Here is a 24,805-nt window from a genome sequence, read left to right as displayed (position 1 = left end):
AATATACAGGGTCCCTGGCCTCCATTTAGACCAGCTAATACTCTGCGCCTACTACCACTGTCTGCTATTCAGCAGAGGAGCCCACCCCTGTACCGAGCTATGCCACTTGTTTAGTCCTGTTACCAATTTTGAACTGCATTTAGCCCACTTTATTATTTGGGCCTATATCTGTGTTTCCTCCTCATCCTGCCCATTGCCCAGCCAGTGATAGATGAGTCTGCTGGTACACTGACCCAGACCACAACATTCCCCTTGCACGCTACACAGCCAGATTCTGACCCTGCTGAAAGTCAGGTTCCTCTTCCCGCATACTATACCACCTTACACGGGGCAAAGAGGAAGGTGCAGATGAAAGTGCAGGTTCCTTCATCAGGTGGCATACTCGTTGGCGACGTTACTGGCACAGGGCCCCTCATAATATGCAAAAGTGTCTCTGCCACTGGGAGGCGCCTCCCACCGTCAAACCCACCGCCGTACTATGAGGAGTCCCGTGCCAGTGCCAATGCCAACGAGTGGGCCCCCCCTGCTTGCTCAGGTTCACAGCATTTGCAAAGTTGAAATACTTACCTCTCCCTACTCCACCGCCGTGACAAATTCCGTGTTTCCTGGGCCCACGAAAATCTTGAGCCAGCCCTACCCCCCCCACAACTTTAGCCAAATGACCCCCCAGTTTTCAATGCCTAACTATTATTATAAAGTAAATTAAGATTGGCAATCTTAAGTAATAAGAATTGATGTTTTTGGCATTAAAATGGGCACTGTAGGTGTTTTCCTGTCCTCCACTCACTGCCGACTTTGATTCCCCATTGACTTGCATTGGGTTTCATGTTTCAGTCGGCCCCCGACTTTTCACAATAATCGGCCGATGTCACCCTGTTCAGCAGATCATGACATGAACACGGGGAATCACCCCAAGATACAGCGTTCAGCATATTGGGTCTTTCTTGAGGTGCAGCAGCACATACGCCAGGAGATTGACAAAATGCTGAAGCTGGGGTTGATATAGGCACTCAGCAGCACATCTTTGCCTGTAGTCCTCATCCCCAAAAAGCACCTAACAACACGGTTCTGCGTGGACTACTGGGGGCTCAACACTGTGATGGTCACTGATGAGTTCCCCATACCACGCATCGAAGATCTGCTCGACCAGTTGACCGGGGCTAAGAACCTGACCATCCTGGATCTGAGCCGAGGATATTGGCAGATTCCCAACTCGCGAGGCACAGGAACGCTCTGCCTTTATTCCTCCCTTTTGGACTGTACTACTCCACCGTGATCCCGTTTGGCATTAAGAATGCCACTTTTCAGTATGGTCAACACACTGCTCAAGGGACTTGAAAGGTACACGGCCGTGTACTTGGATGTTACTGCCATCTTTAGTCCGACCTGGGAGGATTACCTATAGAATCTGGCCCAGATGCTCGGGCAAATCCACCAGGCAGGTTTGATTATCAAGCCGGAAAAATGCCAGCTGCTGGGCATCAGCGAGATCCTCTACCTGGGTCACGGGGTATGCGGGGGGGTTCTGAAGCCAGAGCCTGGGAAAGTGGATGCTATTAAATCCAGGCCCACCCCACAGGACCAAGAAGCAGGTGATGTCCTTCTTGGGGAGTGCAGGGCACGATAGTGATCCACACTATTGTACCCTGGCAAAGCCCTTGACGGACATCACCAAAGAGCTGCCCGTCGCAGTCGACTGGACAGTCATCTTCGAGACAGCTTTCCAGGCACTTAAGACCGCTCTTTCTAGCTTCCCAGTACTACAAGCTACTGACTTTGAATGGCTGTTTATAGTACAGACCGACGCCAGTGACTTTGTGCCATGCTCAGTCAGGTTAACTCGACGGTCCAGGAACATCCCGTATTGTACCTGAGCAGAAAGCTATTGCAGAGGCAGGTGGCCTACTCCACGATGGAAAAGGAATGCCTGGCAATTAAATGGGCCCTGCAGCACTACTTATACGGGCGCCACTTCACCATGGAGACAGACCACAACTGTTATGACCTGGTGGTCAGGACAATAATGGACCTGGTGGTTAAGAGCACACGGAATGACCTGATAGTTACTGATAATAAGGACGAGCTCTGGGACGTGGGAACTCTGCTGACCGCAATCCCTAAACCTATCAAACACACTAGAAATAGCTGTGGATTGCGCCTAACGCTCCCTATGCAACTCGGCATAGCCTAAGGAACTAGCTAGCCCTGAAGATAGAAAAATAAAGCCTACCTTGCCTCAGAGAAATTCCCCAAAGGAAAAGGCAGCCCCCCACATATAATGACTGTGAGTAAAGATGAAAATACAAACACAGAGATGAAATAGATTAAGCAAAGTGAGGCCCGACTTACTGAACAGACCGAGGACAGGAAAGGCCACCTTGCGGTCAGCACAAAAACCCACAAAAAGACCACGCAGAGGGCACAAAAAGACCCTCCGCACCGACTCACGGTGCGGAGGCGCTCCCTCTGCGTCCCAGAGCTTCCAGCAAGCAAGAAAACAAATTAAATAGCAAGCTGGACAGAAAAATAGCAAACCAAAGAAATACAAGCTGGAACTTAGCTTCTGAAGGGAAGACAGGTCACAAGAACGATCCAGGAGTGAACAGACCAATACTGGAACATTGACAGGTGGCATGGAGCAAAGATCTAAGTGGAGTTAAATAGAGCAGCAGCTAACGAAATAACCTCGTCACCTGTGAAACTCAGAAACACCCACCAGAGGAAGTCCATGGACAGAACCAGCCGAAGTACCACTCATGACCACAGGAGGGAGCCCGACAACAGAACTCACAACAGTACCCCCCCTTGAGGAGGGGTCACCGAACCCTCACCAGAGCCCCCAGGCCGACCAGGATGAGCCAAATGAAAGGCACGAACCAGATCGGCAGCATGAACATCAGAGGCAAAAACCCAGGAATTATCTTCCTGACCATAACCCTTCCACTTGACTAGGTACTAGAGTTTCCGTCTCGAAACACGAGAATCCAAAATCATAGTTACGCTCAGCAGGCGAAAACTTTCTAGAAAAGAAAGCACATGGCTTCATCACCGAGCCCTCAGAACTTATTTGCGACAAAACAGCCCCTGCTCCAATCTCAGAAGCATCAACCTCAACCTGAAACGGAAGCGAAACATCTGGCTGGCACAACACAGGGGCAGAAGAAAAACGACGCTTCAACTCCTGAAAAGCCTCTACAGCCACAGAAGACCAATTGACCACATCAGCACCCTTCTTGGTCAAATCAGTCAACGGTTTAGCAACAGTAGAAAAATTAGCGATGAAGCACCGATAAAAATTAGCAAAGCCCAGGAACTTTTGAAGGCTCTTCACAGATGTCGGCTGAGTCCAATCATAAATGGCCTGGACTTTAACAGGGTCCATCTCGATAGTAGAAGGGGAAAAAATGAACCCCAAAAATGAAACCTTCTGAACTCCAAAGAGACACTTTGACCCCTTCACAAACAAGGAATTCGCACGAAGGACCTGGAACACCATTCTGACCTGCTTCACATGAGACTCCCAATCATCCGAAAAGACCAAAATATCATCCAAATACACAATCAGGAATTTATCCAGGTACTCTCGGAAGATGTCATGCATAAAGGACTGAAATACTGATGGAGCATTGGAAAGCCCGAATGGCATAACCAGGTACTCAAAATGGCCCTCGGGCGTATTAAATGCTGTTTTCCATTCATCGCCTTGTTTAATACGCACAAGATTATACGCCCCTCGAAGATCTATCTTGGTGAACCAACTAGCCCCTTTAATACGAGCAAACAAATCAGACAGCAACGGCAAAGGATACTGAAATTTGACTGTAATTTTATTAAGAAGGCGGTAATCAATACAAGGTCTCAAAGAACCATCCTTCTTGGCCACAAAAAAGAACCCTGCTCCTAACGGTGATGACGACAGAAGAATATGGCCTTTCTCCAAGGATTCCTTTATATAACTCCGCATAGCGACGTGTTCTGGCACAGATAAATTGAACAATCGGCCCTTAGGAAACTTACTACCAGGAATCAAATTAATTGCACAATCGCAATCCCTATGAGGAGGTAGGGCACTGGCTTTGGGCTCATCAAATACATCCCGATAATCCGTCAAAAACTCTGGAACTTCAGAAGGAGTGGAAGACGAAATAGACAAAAATGGAACATCACCATGTACCCCCTGGCAACCCCAGCTGGACACAGACAAAGATTTCCAGTCCAATACTGGACTATGAACCTGTAGCCATGGCAACCCCAAAACGACCACATCATGCAGATTATGCAACACCAGAAAGCGGATATCCTCCTGATGTGCAGGAGCCATGCACATGGTCAATTGGGTCCAGTACTGAGGCTTATTCTTGGCCAAAGGCGTAGCATCAATTCCTCTCAATGGAATAGGATACTGCAAGGGCTCCAAGAAAAAACCACAGCGCCTAGCATACTCCAAGTCCATCAAATTCAGGGCAGCGCCTGAATCCACAAATGCCATAACAGAATAGGATGACAAAGAGCAAATCAGAGTAACAGACAATAGAAATTTAGACTGTACCGTACCAATGGTGGCAGACCTAGCGAACCGCTTAGTGCGCTTAGGACAATCGGAGATAGCATGAGTGGAATCACCACAGTAAAAACATAGCCCATTCCAACGTCTGTGTTCTTGCCGTTCAGCTCTGGTCAAAGTCCTATCACATTGCATAGGCTCAGGCCCATGCTCAGATAGTACCGCCAAATGGTGCACAGCTTTACGCTCACGCAAGCGTCGATCGATCTGAATGGCCAAGGACATAGACTCATTCAGACCAGCAGGCATGGGAAACCCCACCATGACATCCTTAAGGGCTTCAGAGAGACCCTTTCTGAAGATTGCTGCCAGGGCACATTCATTCCACTGAGTGAGCACAGACCACTTTCTAAACTTCTGACAATATATCTCCGCTTCATCCTGACCCTGACACAGAGCCAGCAAGATTTTCTCTGCCTGATCCACTGAATTAGGTTCGTCATAAAGCAATCCAAGCGCCAGGAAAAACGCATCAACAGCACGCAATGCCGGATCTCCGGGCGCAAGGGAAAATGCCCAGTCTTGAGGGTCACCACGTAACAAAGAAATAATGATCTTTACTTGTTGAACAGGGTCACCTGAGGAGCGAGGTTTCAAGGCAAGAAACAATTTACAATTATTTTTGAAATTCAAGAACTTAGATCTATCACAAAAAACAAATCAGGAATTGGAATCCTAGGCTCTGACATCGGATTCTGAACCACAAAATCTTGAATGTTTTGTATCCTTGTAGTGAGATTATCCATCCAAGAGGACAGACCTTGAATGTCCATGTTTACACCAGTGTCCTGAACCACCCAGAGGTAAAGGGGAAAATAGAGACAAAACACACTGCAAAGAAAAAAAAATGGTCTCAGAACTTCTCTTATCCCTCTATTGAGATGCATTAGTACTTTGGGCCACCTGTACTGTTATGACCTGGTGGTCAGGACAATAATGGACCTGATGGTTAAGAGCACACGGAATGACCTGATAGTTACTGATAATATAGGACGAGCTCTGGGACGTGGGAACTCTGCTGACCGCAATCCCTAATCCTATCACACACACTAGAAATAGCCGTGGATTGCGCCTAACGCTCCCTATGCAACTCGGCACAGCCTAAGAAACTAGCTAGCCCTGAAGATAGAAAAATAAAGCCTACCTTGCCTCAGAGAAATTCCCCAAAGGAAAAGGCAGCCCCCCACATATAATGACTGTGAAGTAAAGATGAAAATACAAACACAGAGATGAAATAGATTAAGCAAAGTGAGGCCCGACTTACTGAACAGACCGAGGACAGGAAAGGCCACCTTGCGGTCAGCACAAAAACCCACAAAAAGACCACGCAGAGGGCGCAAAAAGACCCTCCGCACCGACTCACGGTGCGGAGGCGCTCCCTCTGCGTCCCAGAGCTTCCAGCAAGCAAGAAAACAAATTAAATAGCAAGCTGGACAGAAAAATAGCAAACCAAAGAAATACAAGCTGGAACTTAGCTTCTGAAGGGAAGACAGGTCACAAGAACGATCCAGGAGTGAACAGACCAATACTGGAACATTGACAGGTGGCATGGAGCAAAGATCTAAGTGGAGTTAAATAGAGCAGCAGCTAACGAAATAACCTTGTCACCTGTGAAACTCAGAAACACCCACCAGAGGAAGTCCATGGACAGAACCAGCCGAAGTACCACTCATGACCACAGGAGGGAGCCCGACAACAGAATTCACAACACACAACCCCCTCAACTGGTTACTCATGGTGTCCGGGACAAAATGGAGGTTTCTATGCTGGAGCCTCGCGCTCCAGCAATACCACTTCACCATTTGCCACAAAAGGGGCCATGACCACGGTAACGCTGATGGGTTATCTCGGCAAGGTGAGGTTGCGGAAGAGCGCCCGGGGGAACACACAAATGTGATACCCCCAGCGCCCTCTAAGGCGGGGAGGTGTGAGGGAAGAGGGAGACACCATTTTGAGTTCTTCATCTCCATGCTCCAGAACTGTGGCCTTCACCCATCAGATAAATACACAAATTTTCAAAAAGAACAAGATCTACCCATATAGCAAGGGGATGACAGGCTCTTGTTAATTAATGCGAGAAGGAAAAGAGCTGGGACCCCCCACTGTCATTTGTGCAGGGCTGCCAACTAATGGAGGAGGCCCTAGATGGAGAGGCACCGACACATAGAGATGAATTATGAGAGCACCATGCATCTCAGGGTTAAGTCCAATATGCCACCAGAATCCTGGGAGCCGTCCACACACACACCTGGGTCTCATCATTCTCTAGCTGTCCCAGATACTGAGCTATCGAGTCTGGCGCTCCAGAGCCACTTAGCCAACCCAAGTTTGGAGTCTCCATATTGGTCAAGCCCAAACGAACCCATTGAGATGTCAGTCATCCCGTTTGAACCTCCCACTAGGAAGTTATGACTCATCCTAGATATTGGATATTATTTCAGCTAGGAGGTCAGGGAAGGAGATTTCAGCTCGGCCCAGAGGGGGGGTGACAAATATGGGAAGGGGTGAGCTAGGGATTAAAAACTAGCTACACACATTTACCCAGTGTTATTGTTCTGTAACTTTGGGCTGCTCTTTTACCTCGTATCCCAATTTTTCATGTCCATGAGATGAGTCATGCTAGTACTTATACACTACCTGGGGTTGGTTTCTGACCCGATATAAGCTTGCTAGCGGACCAGACTTATATCTAACGAGAAACTGGTGGCAGCATACCGTTCTGGAGTTACTGCGGGATCCTGGCAGTGATGGACTGGAGTTTTATATATGTATATTCCAAGCCTGGGACTCGTGATATATAAACCGCCCTCACTGCAGAGCGCCCCGATAACAGGACAGCCTCTCTGGTGACTACTTATCCTCCTGGGTGCAGTTCCCTGACTGACCTGAGGGTAATGAGGGTGCCAGAGAGCGGTGTATGTGTAAGCTCCATCACAGCTTGGTGACAGCAGTGCGATATCTGTATCCCCCAGCTCTCATTCATCACACCCTCCATCATCAGTATCTGGTGACCCCCCATCCCCTCCATTATCAGTATCTGATGACCCCTATCCTCATCATCATTAATATCTAGTGACCCCCGTCACCTCCATCATTAGTATCTGGTGACCCCCATCTAGTCCATCATCAATATCTGGTGACCCCTATCACTGCCATCATCAGTATCTGGTGACTTCACCTTCCCCATCAGTATCTGGTGACCCCCGTCACTGACATCATCAGTATCTGGTGACTCCCACCTTCCCCATCAGTATCTGGTGACCCCCGTCACTGACATCATCAGTATCTGGTGACCCCTGTCACTGACATCATCAGTATCTGGTGACCCCTGTCACTGACATCATCAGTATCTGGTGACCCCTGTCACTGACATCATCAGTATCTGGTGACTTCACCTTCCCCATCAGTATCTGGTGACCCCTGCCCTCCCTCTTTGGTCTTGTGTTGATTTATATTGAGTCTGCGGAATATTGTGTATGTTGCCCACAGCGCAGAGAACACCAGCAGATGGCGCCTCGTCTCCTGTCGGGGATCTGACAATATCTACACAGAAATAATCCGATAAACCTGGGAGAAATGTCCACAAAAGTAACGGATGTGCAGGTGCCATGGATGCCACCCTCTTATAATATCTGGTTTAGAGTCGTTCTGCCCACATTACCATCACCCTAAAAGTCAATGAGACACAATAAGATGGGGGATTATGGGGGTGCAGCAGGTGAGCTATTTGTTATTGAACCATCTGGAAGGGCAGGAGCACAATGGGAGACATGATGGAAATGAGGCGGGCAGCTCAGCGGGTGACTGACCACTAACCACAACAATTAACAAAATCAGTGATGCGCAGCAACCATGACACCTCCATCCATCTGTACCTGCTGCCTGCTCTACACCAGAGCTCTGTACTCACTGCCTGCTCTACAGCAGAGCTCTGTATTCACTGCCTACTCTACAGCAGAGCTCTGTACTCACTGCCTGCTTTACAGCAGAGCTCTGTACTCACTGCCTGCTCTACAGCAGACAATAAATTACTTGGCACTCAGGAGAATATTAATATTCTCCTGAGTGCCAAGTAATTTATTGTTTACAGTCTACGGGTTGGATACCTAACTTGTGCACCACCAAGAATCCCTGAGTGCCGTGTTTTCTATTGCTATATGCTCTACAGCAGAGTTCTGTACTCACTGCCTACTCTACAGCAGGGCTCTGTGCTCACTGCCTGCTCTACAGCAGAGCTCTGTACTCACTGCCTACTCTACAGCAGGGCTCTGTGCTCACTGTCTGCTCTACAGCAGGGCTCTGTACTCACTGCCTGCTCTACAGCAGAGCTCTGTACTCACTGCCTGCTCTACAGCAGGGCTCTGTGCTCACTGCCTGCTCTACAGCAGAGCTCTGTACTCACTGCCTGCTCTACAGCACAGTTCTGTACTCACTGCCTACTCTACAGCAGGGCTCTGTGCTCACTGCCTGCTCTACAGCAGAGCTCTGTACTCACTGCCTACTCTACAGCAGGGCTCTGTACTCACTGCCTGCTCTACAGCAGAGTTCTGTACTCACTGCCTACTCTACAGCAGGGCTCTGTGCTCACTGCCTGCTCTGCAGCAGAGCTCTGTACTCACTGCCTGCTCTACAGCAGAGTTCTGTACTCACTGCCTACTCTACAGCAGGGCTCTGTGCTCACTGCCTGCTCTACAGCAGAGCTCTGTGCTCACTGCCTACTCTACAGCAGGGCTCTGTACTCACTGCCTGCTCTACAGCAGAGCTCTGTACTCACTGCCTGCTCTACAGCACAGTTCTGTACTCACTGCCTACTCTACAGCAGGGCTCTGTGCTCACTGCCTGCTCTACAGCAGAGCTCTGTACTCACTGCCTACTCTACAGCAGGGCTCTGTACTCACTGCCTGCTCTACAGCAGAGCTCTGTACTCACTGCCTGCTCTACAGCACAGTTCTGTACTCACTGCCTACTCTACAGCAGGGCTCTGTGCTCACTGCCTGCTCTACAGCAGAGCTCTGTACTCACTGCCTACTCTACAGCAGGGCTCTGTACTCACTGCCTGCTCTACAGCAGAGTTCTGTACTCACTGCCTGCTTTACAGCAGGGCTATGTACTCACTGCCTGCTCTACAGCAGGGCTATGTACTCACTGCCTGCTGTACAGCAGGGCTCTGTACTCACTGCCTGCTCTACAGCAGAGTTCTGTACTCACTGCCTACTCTACAGCAGGGCTCTGTGCTCACTGCCTGCTCTGCAGCAGGGCTATGTACTCACTGCCTGCTGTACAGCAATGCATTGTACTCACTGCCTGCTGTACAGCAATGCTTTGTACTCACTGCCTGCTCTACAGAAGAGCTCGGTACCTACTACCTCCTCTACACAATAGCTCTGTACCCACTGCCTGCTCTACAGAAGAGCTCGGTACCTACTACCTCCTCTACACAATAGCTCTGTACCCACTGCCTCCTCTATACAAGAGCTCTGTACACATTGTCTCTGTATCATATCAAAGACATCCCCAAATAAATAGTTATTTTAAAGGGACAGATAGAATCCATTGCACAAAAATAATTTAAAAAAAATGAATAATTTTATTGAATCACGTTAAAATAATTTTAAAAATTCAAGCAGGTAGAACAATACTGGCTTACTAGAAAAAATTAAAATGGACACATCCTGTATGAAGCCTTCATATTAGGGCAAAATATTCAATACTGCACTATCCTGGCTTGACTCGCCCATACGTTTCATGGCACACAGCTATTTAATCATAAATGCATAACAATTTAGAGCCTGTTATAAAGTGCAAGCGCATGGTTCATAAGGCTATATATATAGTGTTCTGTCCATTCTAATAGGGCAGTGTAATTCATCTCATGCATTAAAGTTTGGTACTGTAGTGTTTGTTTTTTGCTGTGTTATAGCACCACCCAGTGGTGGTTAAAATTATTACCGGTGTTTTTTTAGTAATAGAGTGTTGCATTGTGGGATTGCACCAAGGCATTTTGGGATGAGGAACCTTCATTTTCTCTCTGTATTCTTCTTAGACACACGTGTTCTTCTGCTGTGTTGGAACTACCTCATTTAGTTGCCATCCTGGTTAAGTTTATCCGGTAAGATCATTATCCCTGTTCTTGCAATGTAGTGTTGTACAGAATGTGATTAACTGTATAGCAGTCACTACACAGGAAATGTGTTTACCAGGGACTTACTGTATGTAGTTATGTACGTAGGTCGCATCATACTGTATACTTTCTTTGTCAGTTGTAAAGTATCAGCTGTGTGATTGTTTAGCCCAATACTTATATATGTCATTTGTATTACTTTAGTTTTACCGCATTTCAATACCTCTTACCAATAAACAAGTTAGACTACAGAGAACAGTCTGCTTATTTGGAAGACAGAAGTGGTTTATGCTGTATGTTGGATCACACACCGTATCAACATGTACGAAGACAGAACACATAGTGAAGGTGCTTCAAGCATTTAAAGTAAGGTGCAAAGTTCTAGGTAAATCAGGCCATGCAGAGCAGATATACCGTACTTACAAAGTGCCCAGTGCTTCCCAGCATAAATGCAGCAAGCCACCACCCGACAACGCCGTTTCATTAATGCTCTCTCAAAAGGGACGCCAGGATAGTGCAATATTGAATATTGCGCCCTAATATGAAGGCTTAATAGAGGATATGTGCATTTTAATTTTTTGCTAGCAAGCCACTATTGTTCTACCTGCTTGAATTTTTCAGATTATTTTAACATGATTCAATAAAATAATTTATTTTTAAAAATGTATTTTTGTGCAATGGATCCTCTCTGTTCCCATAAAATATCTATTTATTTGGGGATGTGTTTGATATGATATTTAAATTGGAGGTAGTTCTTTGCTGTATCAAACAAATTTTGGACTGTGTTTCAGACATTGTCTCTGTACTCACTACCGCCGCCACACTTGGCTTTGTATTTTCTGCCTCCTCTATGAGGGCTCTGTACCTGCCACATTCTATGTACCAGGGCTCTGTACCAATCACCCCTCAATACAAAAGCCCCGAACCTGCTGCCTCAGCACCGTGGCTCAGGACACATTGCATCCTCCACACTTAAAGGGACACTGTCACCTGAATTTGGAGGGAACAATCTTCAGCCATGGAGGCGGGGTTTTGGGGTTTTTGATTCACCCTTTCCTTACCCGCTGGCTGCATGCTGGCTGCAATATTGGATTGAAGTTCATTCTCTGTCCTCCATAGTAGACGCCTGCGCAAGGCAAGATTGCCTTGTGCAGGCATGTACTACGGAAGACAGAGAATGAACTTCAATCCAATACTGCAGCCAGCATGCAGCCAGCGGGTAAGGAAAGGGTGAATCAAAAACCCCAAAACCCCGCCTCCATGGCTGAAGATTGTTCCCTCCAAATTCAGGTGACAGTGTCCCTTTAAGCTCTGTACCTGTTTCCTCTATACCAGGGGTCCCCAACCTGTAGCTCGGGAGCCACATGCGGCTCGCGGTCCCTTGAATTGTGGCTCGCGGCTGTCTGTCAGCTTGGTGCATTAGCTCCAGTTCTAGCAAACAGGTATGAAGAGCACATCTGAAAATGGTGAATTTTGTGAGCAGCCCTGCACAGAAGAGCAGATATGAGTACACATCTAGTAGTCTTAAGGGTTTTGAGATGATTTATGTATGATACGCTGGAGATAAGATGACACCACATGTCAGAGGAGGTGTTTGAAGCTGGATGAGACAGTCTCTTGGGAGTGCTTTATAGGAGAATACCTAGTATTGTAGGAACCCCTAGATCTTTGTATACTGCTTTGGAACGATTGATTTTTGTGGAAAAGCTTTGGTTACCCTTATGCCTGTAAATGGGGGCTTTGGTTACCACTATTTTGGGGGAGGCAGGAACTGAATGTGGCTCGCGACCCTTTCTCAAGGCTGGATGTGGCTCGCGACCCTCTATAAGAACTGAATGTGGCTCTCAAGGTCAGAAACGTTGGGGACCTCTGCTCTATTCTAAGGCTCTGTACCCTCTGCATTTTGGCTTTGTATCGCACTGTTTTCTTTACAATAGTGTTCTGTACCTACGACATCCTCTATACTGTGGATTGGTAACTGCTGCATCCTCTACACTGGAAATTTTAAGTTAAGAGATGGGAAGTGAGTACAGCTGAAAAGGAGAACTGTTAACCGAATATAGCTGAAGAGGAGTGCAGGGAAGCGAGTACAGCTGAAGTGACTACAGCTGAAAAGTAGAGCTTGGAAGTGAGTACAACTGAAAAAGAGAGTGGGGAATCGAGTACAGCTGAAGCGAGTACAGCTGAAGTGAGTACAGTTGAAAAGTAGAACTTGGAAGTGAGTACAGCTGAAGAAGATAGCGGGGAAGTGAGTACAGCTGAAAAGGAGAACTGTTGTGAATTCTGCTCTTGGGTTCCCTGTTGTGAATTCTGCTCTTGGGTTCCCTCCAGTGGTTGTAGGTGGGAATGCAGTTGTCTCTGAGTCACAGTTCTGGCCACGTGTATCTGCTGATTGCTGTTCTGACTGGGATATTTAAGTGTGCAGGATTCATTAGCCCTTGCCAGTTGTCAATGTTCCTTGTGAATTGCTGGATCACTTTCTGGCTTCTCCTGCTAGCTGCCAAATTCAGCAAAGATAAGTGTTTGGTTTTTTGTGTCTGTGGCACACTGCTGTGTGGTTGTTTTTGTTTGTATTCCTGCTCTGATTGTAGGATTCGCTGGAGTTGCAGATATACGCTCCTACGTCTTTAGTTAGATGTAGGAGGTTTTTGTATATTCTGCTGTGGATATTTTTGAAGGGTTTTATACTGACCGCACAGAACTCTGTCCTATCCTGTCCTATCTAGCTAGAGTGGCATCCTGTGCTAAATCCAGTTTTTCTGCCTGTGTATGTTTTTTCCTCTCCGACTCACAGCCAATATTTGTGGGGGGCTGTCTATCCTTTGGGGATCTGCTCTGAGGCAAGATAGTATTACTATTTCCATCTTTAGGGGTATTTAGTCCTCCGGCTGTGACGAGGTGTCTAGGATTGATAGGTACACTCCACAGCTACTTCTAGTTGCAGTGTTAAGTTTAGGATTGCGGTCAGTACAGTTACCACCTACTCCAGTGAAAGTTCTCATGCTGCTCCAAGGTCACCGGATCATAACAGAGAACTGGTAACCGAATATACCGGAAGAGGAAAGCTTGCAAGCGAGTACAGCTGAAGTGAGTACAGCTGAAAAGTAGAGCTTGGAAGTGAGTACAAGTGAAAAAGAGAGCGGGGAAGTGAGTACAGCTGAAAAAGAGAGCGGGGAAGTGAGTACAGCTGAAGTGAGTAGGGCTGAAAAGTAGAGCTTAGAAGTGAGTACAACTGAAGTAGAGAGAGGGGAAGTGAGTACAGCTGAAGTGAGTACAGCTGAAAAGTAGAGCTTGGAAGTGAGTACAACTGAAGAGAGTGGGGAAGTGAGTACAGCTGAAGAGGAGAGTTGGGAAGTGAGTACAGCTGAAGAGGAGAGCTGGGTAGTGAGTAACATAGTAACATAACATAGTAACATAGTTAGTAAGGCCGAAAAAAGACATTTGTCCATCCAGTTCAGCCTATATTCCATCATAATAAATCCCTAGATCTACGTCCTTCTACAGAACCTAATAATTGTATGATACAATATTGTATAGCGAGTACAGCTGAAGAGGAGAGCTGGGACATGAGTACAGCTGAAGAGGAGAATTGGGAAGTGAGTACAACTGAAGAAGAGAGCGGGGGAGTACAGCTGAAGAAGAGAGATGGGACGTGGGTACAGCTGGAGAGGAGAGATGGGAAGTGAGTACAACTGAAGAAGAGCGGGGAAGTGAGTACAGCTGAAGAAGAGAGATGGGACGTGAGTACAGCTGATGAGGAGAGCTGGGAAGCAAGTGCAGCTGAAGAGGAGAGCTGGGAAGTGAGTACAGCTGAAGAGGAGAGCTGGGAAGTGAGTACAGCTGAAGAGAGCTGGGAAGTGAGTACAGCTGAAGAGGAGAGCTGGGAAGCAAGTGCGGCTGAAGAGGAGAGCGGGAAGTGAGTACAGCTGAAGAGGAGACCTGGGAAGTGAGTACAGCTGAAGAGAGCTGGGAAGTGAGTACAGCTGACGAGACCTGGGAAGCGAGTACAGCTAAAGAGGAGAGTGAGAAAGTGAGTACAGCTGAAGAGGAGAGCTTGGAAGTGAGTATAGCTGAAGAGGAGAGTTGGGAAGTGAGTAGAGCTGAAGAGGAGAGCTGGATAGTAAGTATAGCTGAAGAAGAGAACTGGGAAGTGAGTACAGCTGAAGAAGAGAGCTGGGAAGGAGTGCAGCTGAAGAGGAGAGCTGGGTAGTGTTTATGGATTGCCCCCATGGGGCCGTGGGGTACTCGGTACGGGTCCTTCGGTTCACAGGGGGATGTCACGGTGGCTGACCCGGTCCGTGGCCCTGGGACGTCCGTGTTAAAGGGTGTCACGCTCACGCCCTGACTGATGGGCGTGAACCAAGGGGGTTTGTGGCCCCACTGTGCCACAAACCAGACTACCCTGGAAGGGGCGTAACTATGACAGCTGCCTTGGTCTTCGCTGGAGCCTCTGATGGTGAGGTCAGACTTGTGCGGCAGGCAGCTGCCAGGTGCTACTCCAGGGTGGGGTCCGGCTGTGGCTGGTGATCCCACTTGGAGAACAGGAACACTAGGACAGGTTCGGGCATCAGGCAGGACTGGCAGGTGCAGGTAAGAAAACAAGCAGGAAGTAATGAAGTATGAAGGAACAGGTTGGAACCTGTTCACACAGGAGATGCAGGTACAGAAACAAGCCAGAAGGAAAGGAGTATGAAGGAACAGGTTGGGACTTGTTCACACAGGAAGAGAAGTGCAAGACTGCAGATAGGAGCGGAAGAGCAGCAAGAGATAGCATAGCAACAAAACCTAAACAGAGCAGAACCACAAGGAATGAGGAGAGGAGCTGCAGCAAGAGATTACTGCAGCAGCAGAAGCTAAGCAGAGCGGAGCCACAAGGAATGTGGAGAGGAGCTGCAGCAAGAGGTTTCTCCAGCAGCAGAGCAGAACCGCAAGGAATGCGGAGAGTAGCTGCAACAAGAGATTACTGCAGCAGCAAAGCAGAGCAGAACCGCAAGGAATGCGAAGAGGAGCTGCAGCAAGAGATTCCTGCAGCAACAGGAGCGAAGCAGAGTAGAACAGAGCAGAACCGCAGGAGTGCGGAGCAGAGGTAAAGCCACAAAGGTACAGAGCAGGCAGAACCGCAAGAGTGCGGAGCATAAGCAGACTGAGAACACAAGGAAAGACACAGCAGGGAAAGAAGCCACAGACAAGGAGACAGAGATAGGACTAAGTTCAGACAAGGTAGTGGAACAAGACTAGGTACAAGAACAAAGACACAGGGACCAGGATATTCTGCCTCCTGGAGGGCGGACAAACCAAAACAAGACAAAGCAAAGACACAGACACAGAGACCAGGAAATACAGCCTCCTGGAGGGCAGACCAACAAGAACAAGGCAAGGAGAAGAGCCTCTAGAGAGGGAGTAACACAGAGCAAGGCCTGGCAAACTCAGCAGCTAAACACAAACTGAGCTAACACATTGCAAAGGCCCAGTCCACTGGGTGGAGCTGCACTAAATACTGGAGGCCTCTTGGTAATTGGTCAGGAACAGATTAGACAGGTGCACCTGATTCCTATAAGAACCAGAGCGTTCAGGCACCACCCCCCTATACACACAGCCAGGAAGCATGCAGAGGGAAGAGGCACAGAATATGGAGCTGGCAAGAAAGAGAAACCGCATCATGACCTGGAGCAGTGGGTAAGACAGTGTGAGAGATGAGAGGCCGTGCCATGATGCCAGCAGAGTTGTTACAAAGGGAAAGGTCTTTAAAGGGATAAAGTTTATGTTCGTGACGCCACCTGTGGTATTTGGTCAAGGTGACTGACGCTGCCTTAAGGGGCCCGCTGGGGTGATGTTATGGCAGCTCGATGGTATACCTTCCCACAGGTGAAGTATATCCCCAGGGCTTCCCGGTGTGTAGATGGAGGATGGTGAGAGGCGCAGAGAAGAACGAGGACACAAGGTTGCAGTCTCTTTACCTTTACTGAAGACTTCATCATCCACAATCCAGGGCACCAGATCACAGGGCAGGCAGAGTCCGGCCGGTTTGGAGGCAAGTCCAGAGTCCCCTTGTCCAGGTGGAAATCAGCAGCCTTCCCTTGCGCTGTAGTGGTGTAGTCCCTTACTGCCTATGGCTTCACATAAGGGTCTCATAGATGTGGTGTCTTTCTCTCTGTCCCTCATATACAGTAGGATAGGACAAACCCGTATGACTGGTGGCTTGAGGCTGTTTACAGGGACTCTAGCACACCCCGACCTCCGAGGGTTGCCACCGTGCTTCCTGGGTGTAGGGCGGACAGGTAACTTACAATTAGCTGTCCTGCCGGTCTCTGGAGCAAGGCATAAAAGTCCTTACTCCCTTGGTGTTCCGGCCACCGGGATTCTGCGCCTCAGGAAGCAGCCTGTGTAGGGCTGGTCTCCTTCTGGTATCCTCTCTCTTGCTACGACTTCCTTAACGCTTGTTGCAATACAGTTTGGCCTATTGAATGTCTCTTTCTGGGAGCTGTAGCTCTGAGGGCATGCACAGCTCCTCGGACCCTCCGTCCACCTCAGACTCTGGTCTGGAACATTCTAACTTTAAGTACAGACAACAATCTATATATATAATTGCCTAAGGGTTTTTCCGTCTGTCTGTCTGTCCTGGAAATCCCGCCTGGCGGCCTCGACCAATCAGCAACGGGCACAGCAACGATGATGTCATAAAGGACGTAGAAATCCCACGTTTCTGATTCAGCGACGGGCACAGTATCGACGTAGATGTCATAATGGTTGCCATGGCGACGATGATGTCATAAAGGTTGCCTCGACCAATCAGCGACGGGCACAGTCTGCCGCGAATTCTGGAATCATCATTGTCCATATACTACGGGGACATGCATATTCTAGAATACCCGATGCGTTAGAATCGGGCCACAATCTAGTATATATATATGTGGGGAGTGACCTAATAAATAGGAGCAGGAGCTCCCCCTCGCAGTCTGGATTGTGAAATGTGTTGCATGTTTGTGATACCTGGATGCAGTTATCCTTCTTTGCCTCCAAACGTAGCATCACTCTCCCCGAGAGGAAAGCAATACCACTGCGACGACAAGGACCCTGGGGTGCCGCAATTACAGCTGAAGAGGAGTGCGGGGAAGTGAGTAGAGCTGAAGAGGAGAGCTGGGAGGCGAGTACAGCTGAAGCTGATGATAATGTGTGCAAAACTGTAAAGCGCTGCAGAATATGTTAGTGCTATATAAAATAAGATTATTATTATTATTATTATTAAGAGGAGAGCTGGGAAAAAGTACAGCTGGAGAGGAGAGCTGGGTAGTGAGAACAGCTGAAGAAGAGAGCTGGGAAGTGAGTACAGCTGAAGAGGAGAGCTGGGAAGTGAGTACAGCTGAAGATGAAAGTGGGGAACGGAGTACAGCTGAAGTGAGCACAGTTGAAAAGTAGAGCTTGGAAGTGAGTACAGCTGAAGAAGAGAACTGCGAAGGGAGTACTGCTGAAGAGGAGAGATGGGAAGTGAGTACAGCTGAAGAAGAGAGCTGGGAAGCGAGTACAGCTGAAGAGGAGAGCTGGGAAGTGAGTACAGCTGAAGAGGAGAGCTGGGTAGTGAGTACAGCTGAAGAAGAGAGCTGGGAAGCGAGTACAGCTGAAGAGGAGAGCTGGGAAGCGAGTACAGCTGAAGAGGAGAGCTGGGAGGCCAAAACAGCTGAAGAGGAGAGCTGGGAAGGAGTACAGCTGAAGAGGAGAGCGGGGAAGCGAGTACAGCTGAAGAGGAGAGCTGGGTAGTGAGTACAGCTGAAGAAGAGAGCTGGGAAGCGAGTACAGCTGAAGAGGAGAGCTGGGAAGCGAGTACAGCTGAAGAGGAGAGCTGGGAGGCCAGAACAGTTGAAGAGGAGAGCTGGGAAGGAGTACAGCTGAAAAGGAGAGCGGTGAAGCGAGTACAGCTGAAGAGGAGAGATGAGAGGCAAGTACAGCTGAAGAGGAGAGCTGGGAAGGGAGTACAGCTGAAGAGGAGAGCTGGGAAGCGAGTACAGCTTAAGAGGAGAGTTGGGAAGCGAGTACAGCTGAAGAGGAGAGCTGGGAGGCCAGAACAGCTGAAGAAGAGAGCTGGGATGCGAGTACAGCTGAAGAGGAGAGCTGGGAAGGGAGCACAGCTGAAGAGGAGAGCTGGGAAGCAAGTACAGCTGAAGAGGAGAGCTGGGAAGCGAGTACAGCTGAAGAGGAGAGCTGGGAGGCCAGAACAGCTGAAGAGGAGAGCTGGGAAGGAGTACAGCTGAAGAGGAGAGCGGGGAAGCGAGTACAGCTGAAGAGGAGAGATGAGAGGCAAGTACAGCTGAAGAGGAGAGCTGGAAAGGGAGTACAGCTGAAGAGGAGAGCAGGGAAGTGAGTACAGCTGAAGAGGAGAGCTGGGAAGGGAATACAGCTGAAGAGGAGAGCTGGGAAGGAGTACATCTGAAGAGGAGAGCTGGAAGTGAGTACAACTGAAGAGGAGAGCTGGGAAGGGAATAGAGATGAAGAGGAGAGCTGGAAGTGAGTACAGCTGAAGAGGAGAGCTGGGAAAGAGTACAGCTGAAGAGGAGAGCTGGGAAGGGAATAGAGATGAAGAGGAGAGCTGGAAGTGAGTACAGCTGAAGAGGAGAGATTAGAGGTGAGTACAGCTCAAGAGGAGAGATTAGAGGTGAGTACAGCTTAAGAGGAAAGCTGGGAAAGGAGTATTGCTGAAGAGGAGAGCTTGCCATCATAGTGAGGACTTCAGCGATCAGGTCATGTGATCTGCTGCTGTCATTCACCTGTGCCAAGCTGAGGACACCGAAGATTAAATGGGAGGGGGGGGGTCTTTATTGTGTGTGGGGAGATTTATTCTGTGTGTGGGGAGATTTATTCTGTGTGGGGGAGATTTATTCTGTGTGGGGGAGATTTATTCTGTGGGGGGAGATTTATTCTGTGTGGGGGAGATTTATTCTGTCGGGGGGGAATGTATTCTGTGTGGGGAGATTTATTCTGTTGGGGGGGAGATTTATTCTGTGTGGGGAGATTTTTTCTGTGAGGGATTTATTGTGGGGGTGAGATTTATTCTGTGTTGGGATAGATTTCTGTGGGGGGAAGATTTATTCTGTGGGGTGAGATTTATTCTGTGTTGGAAGAGATTTCTGTGGGGGGGAGATTTATTCTATGGGGAAGATTTATTTTGTGTTGGGAGAGATTTAGTGTGATGCGGGGAAGATTTGAGGACACAAGTTTGGGGAGCAAGAGAGAGATGCTGTCAGGATTCTCTGGTGCCGGCAATTTGCATACATGTGGTCACATGCAGACTAGACATGTGTGGCCTCACTCAATGAAAAACTCAGGTGGAGATGGCGAACTCAGTCGAGGGGTTCAAGAGAGGCCTGGATGTCTTCCTGGAGCAGAACAATATTGTATCATACAATTAGGTTCTGTAGAAGGACGTAGATCTGGGGATTTATTATGATGGAATATAGGCTGAACTGGATGGACAAATGTCTTTTTTCGGCCTTACTAACTATGTTACTATGTTACTATGGACTGACACGTCTAGTCGGAATGTGGCCAGAAGTATTCAAATCACATGCTTGTGCAAGGGACAATGCTAAAAGTGTGCAGTGCTCTATGATCGAACCGACATGTACTCCGCGCAATACCTGGGGTTGGCTTCTGACCCAATATAGGCTTGGTAAGGGACCGTGCATATATATAACGAGGAACTGATGGCAGCATACCGTTCTGGTGTTATTGGGGGATCCTGGCAGTGATGGACGGAGGTTTATATGTGTATGCCTGGCCTGGGACTGGTGATATATATACCGTCCTCACTGCAGAGTGCCCCGATAACCAGTACGTGACAGGGCAGCCTCTCCGGCGTTAATTATCCTAAGTGCAGTTCCCTGACTGACCTGAGGGTAAGGGGGGTGCCAAAGAGCTGCAAGTTTCATAACCGAGCTAGAAAGGTAAAGGGGTTTCCCTGAAGGCTTCTCTTCTGCTTTTCTGAGTTTTTCACTGAACATAGACTGAATATAGAGCACTCTACACTGTATATAGAGCATTCTGCACTAAACATACAGCACTCTACACTGTAGATAGAGCACTCTACACTGTACACACAGCACTCTACAGTGTATATAGAGCACTCTACACTATACATACAGCACTGTACACTCCATACAGCACTTTACACTGTACATAGAGCACTTTACACTGAAAATAGAACACTCTGCACTGTAAATACAGCACTCTACACTCCATACAGCACTCTACACTACACATACAGCACATTACACTGTACATAGAGCACTCTACACTCCATACAGCACGCTACACTGTATATAGAGCACTCTACATTGTACATACAGCACTACACTGCACATACAGCACTCTACACTGCATACTGCACTCTACACTGTATATAGAGTAGTCTACACTACATAGAGTACTCTACACTACATAGAGCACTCTACACTATACATACAGCACTTTACACTGTATATAGAGTAGTCTACACTACATAGAGCACTCTACACTATACATACAGCACTTTACACTGCATACAACACTCTACACTATACATACAGCACTCTGCACTGCATACAACACTCTACACTATACATACAGCACTCTACATTCCATACAACACTCTACACTATACATACAGCACTCTACATTCCATACAACACTTTACACTGTACATACAGCACTCTACACTGTATATAGAGTACTCTATACTGCACTCTACACTACATTCAGCACTCTACACTTTACATACAGCACTCTGCACTGTATACAACACTACACTGTACATACAGCACTCTGCACTATATATACAGCACTTTACACTGTACATACAGCACTCTACATATCTACAGCAGTCTACACTGTACATACAGCACCCTACACTGCATACATAGTAACATAGTAACATAGTAACATAGTTAGTAAGGCCGAAAAAAGACATTTGTCCATCCAGTTCAGCCTATATTCCATCATAATAAATCCCCAGATCTACGTCCTTCTACAGAACCTAACAACACAACCTAACAATACAACACTCTACACTATACATACAGCATTTTAAAGTCTCTGGCTGGGTCTTCTAGATATAAATGAAATGCAGGAGTATCTATAGAGACTGAGATTGTGAATAAGAAAACATTGGCGGCCAAAGCAACATTTTAGATGAAGGAATTTAAGTTTTCATTTCTAAATTTCACTTTGCGTTAATTACTATGAAACACCTGAAGGATAAATAAACTTCCTGTTTTGCACACTTTGAGGGTGTAGTTTTACATTTAGGGACAAAGAAATCCCAACGTTATTACAACATAAAGAGATAGGTCAGATATGAAAACTGAGGTTTGATCACTAATGAGTTAATCAATCAATCAATTTACTAATAGATGCAGAGTAAATGCAGAAGGCTCTGGACATGGATTCTTCAAGTGCCCCAGTAAAAACAGATAGAATTTAGCCAAGCCAGAAAAAGAAGTGTTGTATTATCCCAGCCTGGAAGGAGGACTGATATCTGTAATCATATTGAAGCATGGATTACATGTAGCAAAATTTGGCTCCATGACCTTCAGATAACCCTTAAAGGGAACCTGTCCCCCCAAAATCGAAGATGAGCTGCGGCCACCGGCATCAGGGGCTTATCTCCAGCATTCTGTAATGCATTCTGTAATGCTGTAGATAAGCCCCCGATGTATCCTGAAAGATGAGAAAAAGAGGTTAGATTATACTCACCTGGGCAGGCGGTCCGATCCGGTGGGCGTCGCGGTCCGGGGCCTCTCATCTTCATAGGATCACGTCCTCTTCTTGTCTTCACGCTGCGGCTCCCGCGCAGGCATACTTTGTCTGCTCTGTTGAGGGCAGAGCAAAGTACTGCAGTGCGCAGGCGCCGGGAAAGGTCAGAGAGGCCCAGCACCTGCGCACTGCAGTACTTTGCTCTGCCCTCAACAGGGCAGACAAAGTATGCCTGCGCAGGAGCCGCAGCATGAAGACAAGAAGAGGACGTCATCTGAAAACGATGGGAGGCGCCGGACGCGGACCAATAGCGGGACCGCCCCTGGGTGAGTATAATCTAACGTCTTTTTCTCATCTTTTAGGATACATCGGGGGCTTATCTACAGCATTTCAGAATGCTGTAGTTAAGCCCCTGATGCTGGTGGGCTTACCTCACCCGTGATTTTGGGGTTGACAGGTTCCCTTTAAGCTGCTTTGCAAGTTATGAATATTGAGGTTTTTAAGAACTGCATAGACAACACAGATATGAGTGTCATATTTTCTTAGTCGTGAGAAAGTGGCAGGCATAACACATTGCCGAACGTCACTGGGAGGTTGCGGTAGCACTATCAAGTTAATATCGAGTTAGATGGATGATGCTTTCCATGCCATGTTTCTAATCTATAGAAAAGTAAAATCATTATGGGAAACGTGACAGTAATATCTCCCACCTGAAAACTCCAGGGGCGAAGATATCGTGAAAGTTGTGGATTCCATAATTTTTTTAAAAGACATAGCCACAACCCATAATTATCTGAAGACCAGCCCTGTTTAGAGTCACCGAAATGGAGGTATACGGGCTGGATGTATGTTAATAAAAGAAAATGCCAAACTATGATTAGTGTCAGTCATGGGACACATAATTCGCTATAGTTCCATCTGTAGCCCCCCTTAGCACTGACGCTTGCCATGGATGAGTTCTCCTATACCTCCAGATACATCATTATCACGTACAGCATTGACATTCACATTATTAGCATTAACATTACAATCAGTATCAGATCGCGGAGGGGTGTCGATGACATAATAAGCAAACATCCTCCCCAAATCAGTTCCCAACAAAACATTTGCGGGTAGGTTTTTGAACACCCCCACTTCCTTCACCCCACTCCCGACACCCTAATCTATAAAAACCCGGGCCATTGACAAGGGACAGCGGACGCCCCAATCCCGGTGACAGTCAGGGTTTTCCCCAGGATAATCTCTTCAGGGGTCACCAGTTCTGGTCGGATGAAGGTTCGTTTGGACTCGGTGTCCTTGAGGCCTACAGTGACAGTGCCCCCCACTGTGACAGTCTACAAATTTTCACAGGCCTTCCTGACTGTCCCACCCACAAAAAGAACTGCTGCATTAGGCCCTGGGGCCTTGGATGGGGGGATCTTCTTCTGCTTCTCCGGACAAGTGGCGCTCAGGTGTCCAGTCTGACTGCAGAAATAACACTTGCCTGGATCCGATGTATGCCTTGCGTTGGCAAAGGGAACAAGGCCTCTGGAGGGTCGGCTAGCAGGGCAGGGATGGTGATCGATGGCTTACCCCCTTTCCGGCTTCCACACCTCCGGTTTATGATTGGCCTCATAGGTGTCAGCAATCTGCACTGCGGTATCCGCCTCTGTTGGCTTCCGGTCCATCACAAACTGTCGTACCTCAGCCGGACAAAGATGTAGGAAATGGTCTATCACCAGCAGGTCCTTCAGCTGCTCAGAGGTGGTCACTGACAGTCCTTGGACCCACTGCTCAAAGTAGTGTCTCGATAATATAAATATGCCATATTCTGAGTTTACTTCCAGAAGGTTCCATGGCTTTACAGACACACGCTGTGGGCTTTCTGACCCACCCTCTTCACACTGCATAGGAAACTCTTCTTCTCACTACACACTCTGTGCAACTTGATACCAATGTGCAGCAGTCCCCCACTGAGTAGTTTAAGGCCTTAAGCTGGCTAAAGGCAGTTGTGGTAACATGTGGTCTTTTGTTCATGTACTTAATACTTAATACTTAATACTTAATAGTAGGGCATATCTTGACCCCAATTAGTGATAGAGATATAAAAGTTACATGTTCCGAATGTCCACTGAGAGATATATACCCCACTGAAATCTCTAGGATTAAAACCCAATGAAATGCAAGGAATGGATTTCTCTGTTAGCAGGTCATGTATCCACTTCGTGTTTATACTTAAATGAACCCCCATGTCACACTGACAACACTGGTGTAGTCTTTCTACGAGGTTCATACACAGAGATATGTTTAGAAATGGTTTTTCATATGTTCCAGAAAGAGGAGTATTCAGCCACCCAGTGAGGTCACCACAGGGGGAGTGCCTTGGTTTTGGGCTCTAGCTGAGAGACACTCTGTGATGC

At 47.6% G+C, this 24,805-nt stretch overlaps 1 protein-coding gene and 1 long non-coding RNA gene across 3 annotated transcripts in view; one reads left to right on the top strand and one right to left on the bottom strand.

Moving 5' to 3' along the window:
- The window catches only part of LOC138643275 (microtubule-actin cross-linking factor 1, isoforms 6/7-like), a 367,371-nt gene that overhangs the window by 265,910 nt on the left and 76,656 nt on the right, over nucleotides 1-24,805 (bottom strand). The window lies entirely within an intron of this gene.
- Nucleotides 10,622-24,757, top strand: LOC138643276 (uncharacterized). The gene is made up of 3 exons (XR_011314158.1): nucleotides 10,622-10,673; nucleotides 10,890-11,051; nucleotides 24,720-24,757. It is a non-coding gene; the product is annotated as an uncharacterized lncRNA (long non-coding RNA).

The sequence above is a fragment of the Ranitomeya imitator genome, chromosome 6, assembly GCF_032444005.1.
Source record: "Ranitomeya imitator isolate aRanImi1 chromosome 6, aRanImi1.pri, whole genome shotgun sequence".
NCBI classification, from domain to species: Eukaryota; Metazoa; Chordata; class Amphibia; order Anura; family Dendrobatidae; genus Ranitomeya; species Ranitomeya imitator.
This window is presented reverse-complemented; position numbering and strand designations above follow the sequence as displayed.